This window comes from Equus caballus, chromosome 1, assembly GCF_041296265.1.
Source record: "Equus caballus isolate H_3958 breed thoroughbred chromosome 1, TB-T2T, whole genome shotgun sequence".
In the NCBI taxonomy this organism is placed as follows: Eukaryota; Metazoa; Chordata; class Mammalia; order Perissodactyla; family Equidae; genus Equus; species Equus caballus.
Genome location: NC_091684.1, coordinates 183,087,325 through 183,104,355, shown reverse-complemented (window position 1 = coordinate 183,104,355; position 17,031 = coordinate 183,087,325). Strand labels below are relative to the sequence as shown.

The following is a 17,031-nucleotide window of genomic DNA, read 5'->3' as shown; positions in this document are numbered from 1 at the left end:
AATGAGCCAGGTGGGCATTTGGAGGAAGAGCAGCCAGGGGAAACAGCTTATGCAAAGGCCTTAATGGGAGAGCTCGGCCTTCTTGAAGACTAAAGGTAGGCAGCTAGAGCAGGGTGGGCACAGGTCACATGGGCCTGTGTGAAGACTCTGGCTTTTACTCCAAAATAGAAATCCTCTGGATGATGTTTGAACTGAAGAGTGACATAATCTGATTTCCCTTAAGCAAGCTCCTTCTTCTGGCTCTGTTGGAAGAAGCTGAAGCGGAGCTCAATGGGGAGGTTCTTACAGTAATCCAAATGAGAGACATCTGTGTTTGCTCGCTAGGGCGGTAGTAACAAAGTACCACAAACTAGGGGGTTTAACCAAAAGAAACTTATTATCTCACAATTCTGGAGGCCAGAAGTCTGAGATCAAGGTGTTGGCAGGGCCATTCTCCCTCTGACGGCCCTAGGCAAGGGTCTGTTCCAGCCTCTCTCTTAGCTTCTGGTAGCTTCAAAGGTGTTCTTTGGTTTGTAGATGGCTATCTTCTTCCTGCATCTCTTCCTATCAATGAGAGTAGTGAAGGCAATGAGAGGTAGTCCAATTCTAGATAGGATTTGAAGGTTTGGCCACAGGTTATCTTGACATATTGAAATGTGGGGAATGTAAAAAGGAAAAGAATAAAGGATGAGTCCATGATTTTGACCTAAGAACAGGAGATGTTGTCATTAAGATAGGGAAGACTACAGACAGAGAAGTGGGGATGGCAGCCATGGAAGTCTGCCATTCAGATCTCCCTGCTGTGTGCCACCTAGTGTTCATAGTTACCTGCCAGCATCCAGCAGACACACGTCCAGGCTTTGAGGCAGCGTTCAGGCCAAGGCCATGGACTCCCTGGACTGCTTTCAGCCAGTGACTATGCACAGCAGGAGTACTAGAGCTGGGTCATTCCAGACAGGGCAGGATGCCTCTGCCTCTAAGGGCAATCCTTGCTCTGTTTCCTTATCTACCTGCTGAAATTTTCTCAAAGCTGCGCTGAGTCTCAGGCTCTTCCTACCTTTTCCTCCTTTCGTCTCTCTCCTTTCACAGGTGTTAAATTAACAGTGCCATCCAAAGCCTCTCCCTTCTACTCCTGCTCTCACTCCCCTTTATTCTTCACAGGTGTCTTCCCCCATGAATCCCTTGCACTTCTAATTCCATCTTGGCATCTACATCCTGAGAACATGAACTGAAGCAATCAGTAGCAGGAGTGGGCTGAGAAAGTAGGCAGTAAGATAGGATTTTTGGACTGGATCATCCACCCCTCATCTGGCAAAGAAGAGCAAGTCCCAAGTAATTTGTGGGGCGTGGATAGTCCCTAGTACAAGGCGATGGACCAGGTGCTGAAGGTTTTACTGGTGGTGATGTGAGAAGACATCTGGGAGGGGAATGCCCTTGCCAGCAAGATTCAGGCGTTTAAAAGGTAAGGGGGACAATGCACAAAAGAATGGTAGAGTCAGTCGGTTAGGATTAAGTTGTACTGCCTTGCAGAGGGACAGTGAACAACTTGAGAGCAGCTACTGACAGTTAGAGACAAACTATAACAATCAGAAAACTTTTTGGTTGTTTACAAAGATGCCCCTATCTCCCATAGTGGAAGAGTGGACACAACTGAGGAGGAAACCCGGGGCTGAATAGTCAAAAGCCCCAGAAATATTTAAATGCTTAGCTAAGGCACGTCTTTTATGCAAAATTCCTAACTGGAAAAATATGGGACCCATATGGGAGCATCTGGGTTAAAGCCCTTGAGAATTATGGCTCTACAGACCCCCCTGAACCCTCCGAGCCTGCAAAGGTGGCCCCCCACTCCTTGTTATGTGCTAGCACATTCCCCATGCAGGAAGACACTACAGAGGCCAACTTCAGGAGCAGTTCCACCTTGTCCCCTGGCCGCCAGACTCATAAGTAGGGAAATTCCAGCATAATCTCTGGTGACATGCTAGGGCTGATAAGAGAAGAAAGAGATTACACCCCAAAGGAGCTATGAGAATTAGCTACATGTCCAGACAGTCCAGGGGAGGATCTCTGTGGCTGCATTTTTTAGGGTGCTTGATCAAGGGCGGAGGAATATAAAACTGTATAAGCACCAATAAATTGATGTGAGGGCACCGTCTTGGGACATGGGATTTAACACTCTGGCAACGACCTCATGGAAGGAGCAAACTTGCTGTTAGGGTGGCTCCTAGAAACCTGGAGAAAACTATCTAGCTTATGCAAAGGAAAGTGAAAATTCTTGAGTTGCCACAGCAAGTGGTAGAAGGAGGGATAAAGAGGCTAAGGGAAACAGCCATATTGGAAGGAAGCAGCACCACTCCTGAAGGTGGCATGTGCTGCCTGCGGCAGAGAGGCCTCTGTAGTGTCTTCCTGCATGGGGGATGTTCTAGCACATAACAAGGAGTGGTGGCCCACTTGTGCATCACATTGGGCATTATGTGATGCCAAATGACCCACCAGAGGATTATATTTCACAGGAGAGCCAAGAGGACCCTTCATTTACCAAGGACATCAGGAATTTGCTAGTGAGAGGAGAACCAGCATCACTAAGAACTTCGGTAGTGGTTCTCCTCTGTAGGCCAAAGCTAATGGTAGGAGAGGCAGTCACAAAGCTTGGCCTGTTGATAGTGATAGGGTTAGTGGGACCTCAAAGCAATAGAGGACAGGTAGCAGCACAGAAGCCAGGAGAACAAAATTACTGCAATGATTGGCAAGGCTGGAGGGGCAGTTGGCTGGTCAGGAACCTGAAAGGAAAAGATACCATAAGATCAGAGACAAAAAGATCCATGTAAATGGACATACAGTTGTGAGCATGAAGTGTGAAGACTTTTGTATCACATGTTAATGCCCATCAGAAAGCATCCACCATGGAATAGGCACTGAACAATTAAAGAGGCAAAATGACTTGGCCAGTTGACATGAGTCAGCCTTTGTCATCGACTACCTTGAATAACAAGATGGGCACATGCCCACAGAGGCAGAGATGAAGGCTATGCTTGGGCCCAAGAGCATGATTCCCACTTACCAAGGCCAATCTAGCTACTGCCTCTCTAAATTTCCAACCTCAGAGATCAATTCCAAGCATCCTATATGGCACTATTCCTTGAGGAGGCCACCTAGCCAGTTGGTGGCAAGTTGACACTATACTCTTCCAAGGGCCAATGGTTCATTCTCAGAGGAAGAGACACCCATTCTGAGTGTGGGTTTGCCTTTACCATCTACAGAGCCTAAAGCATCAATACTACCCAAGGATCATAAGGTGCCTATTCCACAGACATGAAATCGCACAAAACATAGGATATGATCAGGGAACCCACTTCACAATGAAGGACATTGTGGAGTGGGTCCATGACCATGGAACACATTGGTCATATCACATACTGCACCATCCAGAAGCCACTGGCCTAACAGATCATTGGAATGTCCTGTCAAAGGTGTAGCTGAAACATCAGCTTGGAAGCAATTCTCTGCAAGGATGGGGTGCCATCTTCCAGGACGCAGTATAAGTATTGAATCTATATGGTGCTGTGTCCTAATAGGAAGAATTCACAAGTCTGGGAAAGAAGAGGTGTAAGCAGGAGTGGCCCCACATGCCATCGTTCCCAATAACTCACTGGGGGTCTTTGTGTTTCTCATCCTCATTACTCTGGGCTCTGCAGGGTCAGAGGTCCTGTTCCCCAAAGGAGGTGCACTATGCCAAGGGACATAGCTTTCTTTGCTATCATATGTAACCTGCTAAATGCAGAGCCCCTCATCCTCTTCTGTTTGGGATTTACGACAGGGGCAAGACATCATCATCTACACTTCTACGGCTCACGACTGGACAATGTGTGCACTGCGGAAATGGCATGACTGGAATCCCCTGTATATCTGATTCCCCTACTATTTTATAAGATGTTTGGGGCACAAAAGGATTATCCTCTGATTTACATGCATGCTGCTTACAAAACTGTCAAATTGCTTAAACTGCCTTCCTCAAAGGCTGTTTCCTGTAAAAAATCTCCGTTTAGTGAGAGATCAAAAGAACCACCTGCTGCCTGGGCCAGGGCAGAGCTGGTGGTGAGCCACAGTTTATCTAGCTAACTCTTCGCCATTTGCCAGATGTGAGTGACCTACCTCCCTCTTTGGAAGGAGAAGAGGAAACACAGCATCATAATGAACATCTGAGACCAGATATTTAAAACAATGAGCTTTTCCTGCAATGAATGGAATGTTAGAAATCATGTTCTTATTATGCAGAGGCTAAAATGAAAGGTCGTTTTTTCCGTAGTGAATTAGAAAGCGAACAGATGCTGTTTGACTGTGTTAAGAGAAAGAAAGCAGCATTCTGACCACTCCCTTCCTCCTCCAAAATTCCTAAAGCATTTGTGATATTTTGGGTAGCTGAGATATTTGAATTTCTGAGGCATGGAAGAAATTGAAGAGTTAAATCTCACCAGCTCACAGAACCAAGAGGAAAAGGAAACGGAGAGCTTAGATATCTTTTCTCCTTCTGAAACAAATAGTGCACAGCCAGGCATTTCAGGCACTTTCCCTTAAAGTACATTTTGCACATTCAGGGTCCAGAGTATGTGTGTTCTAAAAAATTATTTCTCCTAGAAAATTCATAATCAACAAAGTAACAAAGATGGCTATTAGGATTCAAAAACAGTATTAGTCCATAAAGCACCCGCTTTTTAGAATAAACTTTATACCCAAATAGAATTTCATTCATACAGGCCTGGGGTCCAAAAGAGAAGGGTTAGGTTTCTAAAGATAAATGAGTTAAAAGTGAGGAGTCTGGACAGCATCCCCAGAGTTGCCATTTACTTGGCATCAGATACATTCAGTTTTTGAGTCAAAGTCACAACTATGGTATGGAGATAGCTGCTGGTTTTAAGGTCCTTCACTGGAGTTTGAATTTCCTGGAATGCCATGGGAGGAAAGTTCAGGCCAACCCAGCCTGTCTTTTCTGAGAGACGGCCAAACCTTAGTGACGATGTGGTTTGGGCAGCCAAGAAGTCTTAGTTTTGATCTTTTGTAAGGAAAAGTTGGGACTCTGCCCAAGTCAACAGAAGAGGGAAGAGGCCAGGATGGGAATGAAGCCTGTGAGATGACGCCTGCCTAGACACTGGGCAGGCTGTCCAGTTTGAGGCCTCCTGCTTGCCTGCTTAGGCCTTGGGCAATTACTGAGCTGCTGTTTACTGAGCCTTTACATAGAGCGTATATTAATTTACTGTGTCTCTGTCATGTAAAACATCCTAGAGAGGGTCTTTCTCACCTGTGACAGTTGACCCTGAGCTAGAGAGCAGGACACTCTTCAGAACCTCTTCCTGGGAGGTCTAAAGCAACTCCTTGCTTCTCTGGATGCTGGACACAGAGGACAACCGGGCTAGGGGCCCGGTAATAGACAACTGGGTTCAATTGGCCTGTGTAAGCTGCCTTCTCTGTAGGGTATTACTAGAGAGGCAGTATAGTGTGGTTTCAAACACGGGTCATGAAGTCAGAGCTAGGTCAGCTCCCAGTTCTGCCACTTACTAACTACATAAATTCTAGTAAGTTTTTTAATCTCTATAAGCCACTATTTCCTCATCTGAAAAAAATAGAACTATGCCTATCTCACAAGCAATAATGAGACAATACATGTCAAGTGCTTGGCATATAGTAAGTGGTTGACATTTATGTTATCCTTATTACCAACGGAACAATGAATTGAGGAAAAGGGAGACAGGAAAGTAATTCCTCATCTGTGACTCTGCTTCCCAAGTTGTCTAATAGGCGCATGGTTACCACACTCATTTACCTTAATGGATATTTGAAAGACAAATGAGATGACAGATGTGAACTCCATTGGGAAAGAAATACAAGATGGTGTCATCGACAGAAGGCTGTGGCCTAAGGAAACCAGGACATGGCCTTGAAGTTTGGTGATTCCCTTCTGGGAGTGTCATTCCTGAACTCTACCTTCCTGCTTTCTAGTTCTCCTACCACAAAGGAGAATTCACATTTTCAACTGCCATTGAGTTACAGACTGAGATTTTAAGATTCAGGTAACGTTGAAACCTCATAAGCTCTTTCAGGCAAGAAAATTTAAAAAAAAAAAAAAAATTACCAGGTGATGAAAAATGAAGCTACTGTATGTCCAGGCTTTGCTGAGTTACCAAACAAATCATAGCAAACTTCGACCTGGTCACCTTCAAGGAAAGAGAATTTAAATTGACCTCATTCTATCAGAAATAAGACCGCCTTTTTCCCCCTGGAATAAAACTCATTCTCTTACCAAAATTCTGATTCAAAAGCTAACAATCCTGCAGTGTTTCGTTTTTGTTGAAAAATTTTTTCTACAGTTTATTGCCTTTCCTTGAAAATAATATACACAAAGTCCTAAATATTTACCAGATGATACAGATCTGCCAGGCTTTTCAGCCAAGTTTCAAAAGTTTTATGAAATCACTTCTTGGACATATTTCTAACAATCTGGCCCATGAAAATTTCACTGGGGAGGATTTTTCCACCTTTTTCACATGGCCTTTAGGTCACAAGCCTCTGTGTTTGTCCGTATAAAACTCACGCCCTGCAATCCTGAATGTCCTTGCTTGTCCAGAAGCAGTCTTTATCAATAGAAAAATATACAAAAAAGTTTATTCTCTGGGAACATCTATTTCCAATGAAGACACCATGTGTTCTGGCTTCAGTACAAACTTATTTTCCCAGCCTCCACCTACTCAGATCTCAACTATCTGCCCTCTTAACAAAATATCTTCTCAAAAATAAATTTCAATTCAGTTTTTCTACACCGGCAGTTTTCAGTTCAGGTTCCACAGAGCCAAGTACCAAACCTGCCTCAATTAGAGTAGCTTCACTTTTATTTTTTTCTTTAATCTTTTTAATTTTATTTGAATTAGGGCCTTAAAACATTTGGGAAAAAATCATACTCTTCTGTAGTTACAACCCTTAATAAAGTAGAAAGTCAGTTTCATTGCTTCGGTTAGAATCTTTTAACTAATCATAGAGATTAAAATGTCACATTCCCTTTTAAAAGTCTTTCAAAAGTATTGTATCCCTCTGAGAAATTTTAAGAAGAAACAGAAGATTTTAAGAAGAAGGCTAGACCTCCACATCCTGTCCCAGATGCCTTGAGTGTCTGACTGCCAAAAATCTCAATCTTCCCCATGGGAGTTCCACATACACAGTCAGGAAGGTCACATTGCATCCAGAACTCCAGAGGAAGAAAATGATCCAAAGGGGTGCAAAACCAGGCCAAGCATTTACTACAGAGCAAAATTCATCTGTAAAGCAGCGACCCAGTTAGTGAAGAGACAGTATCCTCATTCTACCACACTATTATTTTTGTGTTTCTATGTGGGTCACAGTACAGAAAAGTCCGCAGAGAATTTGCAAGGGAAAATATGGAAGTTGCAATTGAGGATTGTTGACCCCACTTTTCCACTCAATTTGTCACAAGAAGGGAAAGGTGAGACCACAGGGAGTAGCAAACCGCATTTGCCGAGACTTTGGGATTTCACAGACGAAATGTTTTTAAAGAATTAGGGAACTGACAGTAGCTAACTTTGTTTTTTGCCAAACAAATATATGCTTAATGTGATAATTCTCGTTTATTACCATTATTTTGTAAAAGGGCATTTAACACCAAAAAGTAGGAAGATGATAATCCCAGGGAAAAAGGGCACTCATTTCTTGAATAGGTCAGTTGGCCCTCTTATACTGACATCACAATGAAGGCGGCCACCCTGCCCCCTACTTTGGATTTAATGTTCTGTTTAGTTTCCATTTTAAACCAGTGAACAGGACTACAAGGCAATCGCAGTCAACATTCTGGGTCCCCAGAGGAATGAGGCCAGGGGATGTTGTGATCCAGACTCCCAAAGCAGGCTCCTGGGCCTGAGGCAGCTGGCCATGAGCTCAGAGCACTGGTGAGGAAATCCTTGTGGGATAACACTAGTAGTGAATTACGGTAATCCAACAGAAAACCAAGTGCATCATGGCATTTTATGAGCTTTGCTGTACTCTGCCCGGTCCTGGGAGAGGGATGGAGAAGCCAGGAGTGCACACCCTCCTCCACTTTGCCAGTCAGCTTTCCAAGCTTGGTGATCCTTTTCCAGCAGATGGCAGAACAGACACATAAAAAAACCTCCAAAGCCACCCAAGGTTTCTGCCTCTGGCTTGGTCCTTGGTGTTATTTCTTTAAAAGTCAGCCATGTGTAAGAAGAAATTTCGTAAATGAAAAGCCCCACCCACATTCCATCACTGAATCCTGTTTACACAGTACTTTGGTCTTCATGGAGAGGCTGAAACTCTTTGCAAAGAGGACAGCAAAGTAAAGAAAGCCTGACCAGTAAATGCAAAGACCAGGATCAACATCTTCTAGCTGTTAGAGAGCTAGATATAAGTGATGGATTTTGTTCGATTTCTAAACCCAATCAAAGCTTTCATTAATCTTCACCACACATGCCTATAAAGGTATAGTTATGAATCGTCTTTTCTAAACAGAAAACCCATGAATTTTACGTCGCCTCTTTCCAAGGAGAGAAGTCATATAGTATCCAAAGTTACACAGTGGGTCAGGAGAACAGCCAAGAAAACTGATCCGCTATCTCTCTACTGGAGTGTGTTTTCGCAAAAGCAAAATCACATTTCAAGCTGAAAAACTATTTCCTAAAATATACTCTAATTGAAGATTTCAGGCACAATAGTAAGTAAGTAGGTCACTTGCTCTCTAGGATTCAAAGAAAATCAGCCTGTGGTACTCCATCTCTATCCTGAACAGGAAAGGTAAAAGGAAAACACTCCAGACAACAAGGAAAGCCACAGCACAAAGCTCTCCACTGCAGCAGCTCAGCTCAGGGGTCAGATCTATGACCGTGAGTTTTGTAGATAATTTTCAAAACTCATTTGACGTACAAAAGTATAAATAATTGGGCTTCCCAAAAAATCTGCAACAACCATATCCACACTTCCACCCTCCCTTCTGGGTAATTTCCAGTCAGAAATGAGACCCAGGAATAAATGCCCTAGAAACATTTTTTAAATAGCCCAAATTTGATTGTCAAATCATGCTCCTTCTCCATATTCTCCTTCTTTTTTTTCGGTGTCTAAACTGGTCCTGTCCCCACCCCCAAACAATTATCCAGTGGTCCCAGGGGCGCCCCATGCTCTACGCTTTCCTGGCTGCTATCTGTCATGAGAAATTGAATGTTAGAGCTTCGCAAGGACCTGACAGAGGAACTAATCCAGCTGCTTCCGCAGATGAGGAAAGCGTGGCCCTGAAAAATGAACTCCCCAAGGCCACACCTCCACAGTGCCAGAGGTATAACTCTCCCCTCAGGATCCCCATCCCTCTAGGTCTTGTCAGGTTGTTCATTTTCACCAGACAATAAGTGTGGGGCCAAAGTATCTGGCTTCATTGTTACTACTCTCAGAATGAACGAGGGCTTTTGGTTTAGAAATTGCAGGAAAGGCTGGTTAGAGAAGACACGGTTTTGAGCAGCAGTACTTTCCATGTCCTCAAATCACATTCTGCCTGTAAATAAACCATCCTTTAAAATGTAAACACGGAGGACTGAGCTGTGGTGACCTGCCCCTTGGCGACAGTAAAGAACGTAGGCTCCATGAGGGCAGGGATGCTGTTTTATTCACATCTGTATCCCCCGTACCCAGAACAGAAGCAGGCACCGTGCAGAGCTCAACAATGAATATTTGTTAGACGGACAAAATGAAGGAAGGAGGCAGCCCTCTTCCCTCCTCGCTGCAGTCCGTCTGGCTCCCCTTTTGGTCCCTGTTGTATTTAAGTCTAGTTCCTTTAATCAAAACTCTGTTCTTAGGGAATATCTACCAGCCATTTATATTTTAGTGACCTTTAAGCCGCTGCTTAGAGTGTTGGAAATTTCAGTTTTACCTCTGAAAAAAGGCGTTGGCCCTTTTGCAGGCCCCGTCTCAGTCAGCAAGGGAGGGCCTTTGTGGCCAGGCCCTGTCCATCCTCCTCTTCATACACATGGCCAAGCTTTGATTCTTTGGAAAAGCCATAAATTGTTCATAGTCACAGCTCCCTTCCCCAGCGACCTCCGGATTCCCTCCTGGGGCTCTCCTCAGCTTTCACATCTTTGAAAATAATCTAAAACCCTATCTGCCTGCTGGCTCTATCTTCCTTTCTCAGCTGTCAAAACCTGGAAGACATGCTGTTGTGTATTTAGGGTCAGCTGTACTGTTCAATAAATAAATGCCAGGCCGCCTGTTTCCCACACCTCACTTTGTGAAGCCAGAATACCTCACTTCTGAGTTAACTAGGAGCCCATCCTCACTTTCTCACACACTAGGGGGTGCTGTTGCTATATCCAGACCCCAGGAGGTTGGAGACAGAGAAAAAGAAAGCGACAGAGCTTTCAGGGCACTGGGAGACATTTCTATTTGGGCCCTCTCTGCACCACCCCTCTGCACAGTTTCTCAGCATCAAAGACCATTACACCTCGTCGAGCTACACAGCTCCAGGGTGAAGTTTACACACGGTGCAACAAAGAGGGAGGGCTGAAGATCTCCAGACCAAAGGTTTTACTGCCAGACTCATTTAGGTTCACAGGCTCACACAATAGTATTTATGACGACCGCTGGACATGAATAATTTAGACTCACTCACCGCCAGAGAAGAGAATTCTGTTTAGACAACCAAGTGGCAAACACTGTCAGGCAGAATTAAATGTATCAAAGGCCACCAGAACAGCCGGGAGCCACTTGAGTTTGTCCCTGCTTTTCAGTCATCTTTGCTGGTATGTGATGTCTAAGACGTTGGGAATGAAAGCTTCATACACAAACAAATGACTATCAGCCTCTCTCAGCCCCGGGCTTGGCTCGCACAAAGCTTGCAGGCTGCCAGAGAAGCCTCGGTTAACTCTTTGCTTGAATGACTAGTGGACCTGCACTGCAGGAAAAGCTCTCATTCAGCAGAGACCTTTTCAAATTTCTGAACAAGTCATCATGACAAAGAAAGTATTTTGTTGGGTTTGTGGGGTTTTAAGATACATTGAGAAAAATACGTATTTAAAAAAGTTCTCAAAATGAAACTCTCACCTAACTGTATGAATATCAAACATTCCCATACAGAGAAGAATGGATCCGCACCAAGGAAAATACTTCTTGTATTAATCCCAGGAGAAACAATCCCGCACACCCTCCCCCACCACAAGCCAGGGTTTCACACCCTTTGTTGGTGTGATTTGGGTACTCCACACAAATGCTAATGAGCAACAACTCATTAATGCTAATAATTACAACTCTCTTTGGCTCCAAAAGCAACCCAGCCAAGCTGGAAACTTGAAGAATCCCACAGTGCTTCAAGAGGGACTCAGCCAGCCCGAGGTGCCATTTTAGGGCAAATCTAACACAGAATACATTCCTGTTTGCTCTGAACTCCATCCCTAAAAGGGACAGAATCCCAGAAACAGGTGCATCAAACCTTCAGATGAAATGCAAAGAATTTCCAGTTTCAGGTTTTTTGTAACAACTAGCTTGACATTTGCAAATAAAGCTCTAAAGACAAGGATAAATATACTATACTTAATAGAATGTCAGGGAAACTCTTAAGAAAGTGGCTCTCAGCCTAATCTCTGCCCTCACCTACCCAAAAGATACACTCACATTGGTTACCAAGGCTGACTACTGTAGTGTAACTGGAGCCCCTAGGGAGCAGATCAGAATGAAGAAGTTGGGGGATGTGACGTGGGGTGTAGTTTGAAAAAGGCTTACTCTGAAAAAGCTCAGCCTCACTGGAAATCACTAAGGTTGACATGGTCAGATGTCACAGAGAGCACACAGGTGAGTAACACCAATATACTCATGGTTTAAGGTCCTGATAAACGGTGGCTGAGCATTTCCAGTCCTAAAACCCTGAAGTTTTATTCTTTAAAATGAGAAACACAAAGACAAAACCCTTTGCCTGTTGCTACCCCAAAACCTCCACATGCAAAGTGCTAATTGGTTTGAAAAGTAAGCAGAAAGCAAGCCTTAATTTAACATTATCAGCTACATTTTAAAAATTTGTTTGACAGTCATTCCTGTGATTTCCTAATCCAAACAGTGAAAATGAAGTCTTGCCTCCTTAGCAGATTCAGCAGTAATCTCAACCATGTTTGCCCATTAGGTTCACCTGAAAAGATTAAAATATCCTTGTCTTGAAACCACCCCAATGGATTGTCCCTGGCTTAGGGTAGGGCCCCGGCATCCTACTTTTTTTAACTCCTCAGGCGTACAGCCTGGTCGAGTACCCCTGAACTGATGTAGCCAGGCCCACCACATGAATGTAATTAACTGCTTTCTTTGAACTTCCCCATATCTGAATTTTATTCCGCAAAATGAAGTTAATCAAGAGTCCTCCCACCTGAACATAGTGGAAAGAAGATAATAATCATAAAGAACTTAGAGATAACGAAAAAAAAAAAGGAAGTGGGTACTTTTATCTTGATATTTGAAACCAGTCGTTGGCACTGCTAACAATGAAGCCACAAGATGCTGATGAGATGTGAGATGATATAGCACACATGTAGCAAAGCTGTAACTCTGAAGCAGAAATTATTCCATCTCCCTACCAAAGGATTTGTTGCATTGAGGAATTTAGCATTAAACTCAAACAAAGAAGTAGTAGAGAGACAGAGAGAAGAAAGGGATATAAGAAGTTTGCATCATGAAAAGTCTAAACTCAGATCCAGATGATATTGCAGGGGAGGTTCAAATCCACAGTCCTGTGGTATGAACACAGCAAAGTCACCTGGGGAAGAAGCTGTCGGTGCCAAGGCCACCCTACCTGCCTCTCTTTAGCTTTTTTCCCCCTCCCACACCTCCCTGAAGGCCAATGGACCTAGTGGGGTTCCTGACTGAAACCACTCAGATCCCTCTGCCCTGAACAGTAGAGAGCAGTCAGCCCTTTACTGCCGGCAGAGGTTAATGAGAAAAGACCTCCTCGGCCCTAAAACATCACTCAGCACAAAATCAGATCTTGGGAATGGGAATCAATAGACTGAACCCTAGAGATTAGGACTCTCTGAGTCCCAACTTGGCTTCAGAAGAAGAGGCCAAGAGGCACCCATCAGATACACAAGCTCTGAACTGGCAGATTTCACCTTCTCGGAAAACGAGAATTACAGACCCGCTTGGCCGACACAGAATGGCGTGTCTCCATTCACCCACACCTGCAGCATCACCATGACAGTAACACAGCTAGCTACATAAGAACAAAACACAAGGAACACCTTACATAATCAAAGATATGCATAAAGGTGACATGCACAGACCTGTGTTGGAATTTCACACGGGCAAAAGTCTCTAGCTCTTTCCAATTGTATTTTTAATGACCTAATTTGGTCAGAATTTTGGTGATACAGCTTAGCAACCAGCACGAAGTAACTTCCCTATGCACCCACAACCCCTGTTTCAACTCTTCCCAGTCAGGGCAAGCCCCGGGTTTTCAGTTTCCTAAACGGGGCCTGAGCCAATGCAATGATTCTTCATGCAGTCACTTCAAACTCTTGCTTCTGGAAGACTGAGGCAGGCATCTAATAGCCACCAGTTATCAAGCCCCTACTGTGTTCTAGGCTCCTATCTCAATTTCGTCTTCACAACAATTTATAAGGCAGATATATTATCCCTATTTTACAGATAAGGAAGTTGGAGCTCGGAGAAATTGACTAACTTCTGTCTGAGGTCATGTAATTAGTAAGCAGCAGAGCAGGCTTTAAAGTCAGATTTGTCTAATCCTAAACTCATGTTCCTTAAAACAATAACGGTGAGTTCTTCCATAGCACATGTGCCAGGCACTGATCTAAATACTCTCCAAATCTAACTTATTTAATCTTTATAACAACCCTAGGAGAGAGACACTATTTTTACCACTGGCATTATGCAGATGAGGAAACGGAGGAACAGAGAGATTCAACAATTCTTAAAACTGCTGAGCTCATAACTAGCAGCACCAGGATTCAAACCAAGGCAGGCTAGTTCCAGCATCCAGGCCTTAAGCATGGCACACAGGGCCCCTCATTCTCCCTGTAACTTAATTCTTTGTGCATTCATTCATTCAAATACTGCTTAGGTCCGTTCCAGGCACCTAACATCTTACCAGGAATTGTAGAAAGATAACCAGTATTTGATGGATTCCTTCCCTCTGAGAGCAGCAACCTAGATGGGCAAAATCAGCAAAACAATATTCAGAAAGAAGGCAATGTAGGGGATCAGAATTGGCCACCCCAAATGTCTCTTTGGCTTAATTATTTTTAAAAACAAAACACTCAGAAAGAAACTTTGACCTTCCCCCTAACTACCTAAAAGAATGTAAGATAGAAGGCCTGTTCCAGGAAGGAGCTAATACCTTATGATAACTACAGTATAATATGAACTAGGTGTGCTAGACAGGAAGGCACCTAGCAAGGCCCAGTTTTGCCAAAGTTCTCTCTCATTGTCTATGGATGGCCCAGCAAACGTTTGTTTACCAACATTTGCTTTTCCATCTTCATGTAAATTGCCTTCCTCCCCTTTGAAGTCCCAAACCACTACCTCGGACATCCTCCTTTGTCTTTAGCTGAAGATGGTATTTAAGGTGGTGGCTTCAGCCATTTTGGCAAGTTACTCAGTTTTCTTGGGTTTCTCCCATGTAGAAACATTATTAAACTTGGTTTGATTTTCTCCTGTTAATCTGTCTCACGTCAATTTAATTCTTAGACCAGCCAGAAGGACCCAGAGCATAGAGGAACAGTCCCTCTTCCTCCCCTGCAGCAGTCACCAGAATGTGAATCCAGGTAATGTGTGTTTGGGATAGCAGGGGGACTTGAGCACTGGGACAGGCAGGAGGACCTCATTGAGCTCTGAAAGTGAGTTGAATTTGGAGAGGTGGAGAGAAGGGTCCAGGTAGAAGGGAAAGTGCGAGCAAAGGTAAAAGTGCAGAGAAGGACTGGGGTTAGATAACCCCCATACCAGGCTCTGTACTGCTGTTTTATACACAGCATTGCATTTAATCCTCACACAGGCCTATAGGGCATCTTCACTGAACAGATAAAGAAAATGAGGAGTAGAAAGTCCAACAACTCACAGATACACGAGGACCAGGGGACAGAACTGGGTTTGTCTGCCTGCAACACCATTTCTCTAAACTGAGGCCTCTTCACACAGGTGAACATAAACTGAGGAAGCCGAGGAATGGGGCCAAGACTGACAGGGCCAGGTGGAATCTAACCATTCTGATTTCTATCCCTTAGAGCCACTAGCGCTGTTTGTCTTCCTCCCGTTCCCCAGAGGGGTATGTGCATTTTCGATGTAAAGTCTCTTCCGATGGCATTCCAACTCCAAGCAGGTTCCCTCTCTGCAGCCTGACGTATCTTGACTTGCCTTGTTCAAATACAGAGTAGTCCCCTGGAGCCAGTCAAGCTCTCCAGGGAAGGGTTGGCTGAGGGCAAGCTCTCTGCTGGTGGGGACACAGGTTAGGCCTGGGGTGCCCCAAGGGTCCCCTAATCCATACCCTTCTGTTAGGAGGAAAAAACTGAGGCCCAAAGAGGGGAGGGGAGTGAGTCACTGAAGGCATTCCTGCACCCCACAAAAAAAAAATCTGATCTTCAAAAAAGTGCTTTGGCAAGCAGAAGTCTGAAATTCCTGCAACAGCTTGGGGAGGAGGTAACTAAGGATCTGCCTTCCCACAGAGTCTGTCTTTAGACTCCAGTGCTCCTAAGACTAAAAAGAGCAAATCTGTTTTCTTAGCAAGGTTCAAGCTTGACTCAAATTTTGTGTTGTTAGGAAGGAGGTGGGGGTGGAGGGGCATCTAAGTGTGAATCATGAGCTCTTAATCAGCAACCTGCAGAGTGGGATGTTTTGGGCAAGTGTGCCTTCTTGAGACCTTGCATTTGCTCTCTTCCCTCTGCAAGGAAAGAAGGCCCTGATGTTACAGCACCCACTTACAGCCTCTTATAGCATGCCTTTTACAGCCCCCACTGCCTATAACAGGAATACAGGTGTCGTGATTCTTCTGCCATTGTAGCCTTAGGTGGCCCTCTAAATAGACTTGAAGCAGACCCGACCACAGCAAAGAAGAATCTGCTGTACAAAGAGTAAAAGCAGCCCCCATTAAGTCATTGTCAGAATGCTTAAAATGGGTATCAAGATCATTACTCATCAAACTTTCCCTCTGGGAACAGATATAGCCCATTGCTCTTTCTAAGGCCAAAGGACTGTATGCTACCTTCCATTAATATTTCCTGTCATTTTCAGTTCCATTTCCACCAATCATCACATTAGACCATAGCCAAAGACATAACATTCTTAAAAATGTACTTACATTCACGTGCTCAGAGTATTTATAGGTCAGTTTCCCTGCCGGCTACTTTTAGTGTAGTTGTACAGTGGATGCAGAGGATTTCTTCGCATTCTCTTCAGCATTAGGTAAAATCCTCTGCGGCAGCAGAACATAGATAGGTTTAAATAAAATAGACCAATGACCTTGGGTTATATCATTCACACAGTAGGGGTTAGATATGCATTTTTTTTTTTAATCTAGGATTTATTGTCCAAAAGTAATCTGAAATATTTGGGAACCTAGAGATTGGATGACTTCAGGGTAAGGAGCTTGCACCATTCCGACTTTCTCTAAATTCTCTTTCCCCATGCACACCTCTCTGTGTTTGCCTCCTACTTCCCTGACCACTCATGCTTAGGTTTCTTTATGTACCCCTCTCCCTCTGCCAAGCCCTTAAATTTCCCTGAATAAACTCATCTACTCCTATGTCTACATCATATATTCCCAAGTCTGTACTTCAACTGATATCTCTCTTCAGAACTTCAGACCCATTCGCTCAACTGTCAACTACACATCTCTAGGATGTCCCACTAACTCCTCAAACTCAACATGTAGAAAATTGAACTCATCATCTTCACTCTCTACCACATCCCCACACCCATTTCTCCTTCTCTGTTCTCTGACTTGTTGATGGCATCACCTTCTATCATTGCGCAGTCAGAGACCTGGGAGTCATCCTTTACTATTTGTTCTTTCTC

General features: G+C 44.0%; 1 protein-coding gene across 1 annotated transcript in view; it reads right to left on the bottom strand.

Annotated features, from left to right (window-relative positions):
- Positions 1–10,851, bottom strand: part of AKAP6 (A-kinase anchoring protein 6) — a 509,527-nt gene extending 498,676 nt beyond the window's left edge. Inside the window, exon 1 of the mRNA XM_070241797.1 lies at positions 10,643–10,851. The gene's annotated coding sequence lies outside the window, so the exon portion shown is untranslated. The remainder of the gene's footprint in view (positions 1–10,642) is intronic.
- Between the last annotated feature and the right edge of the window lie 6,180 nt (positions 10,852–17,031).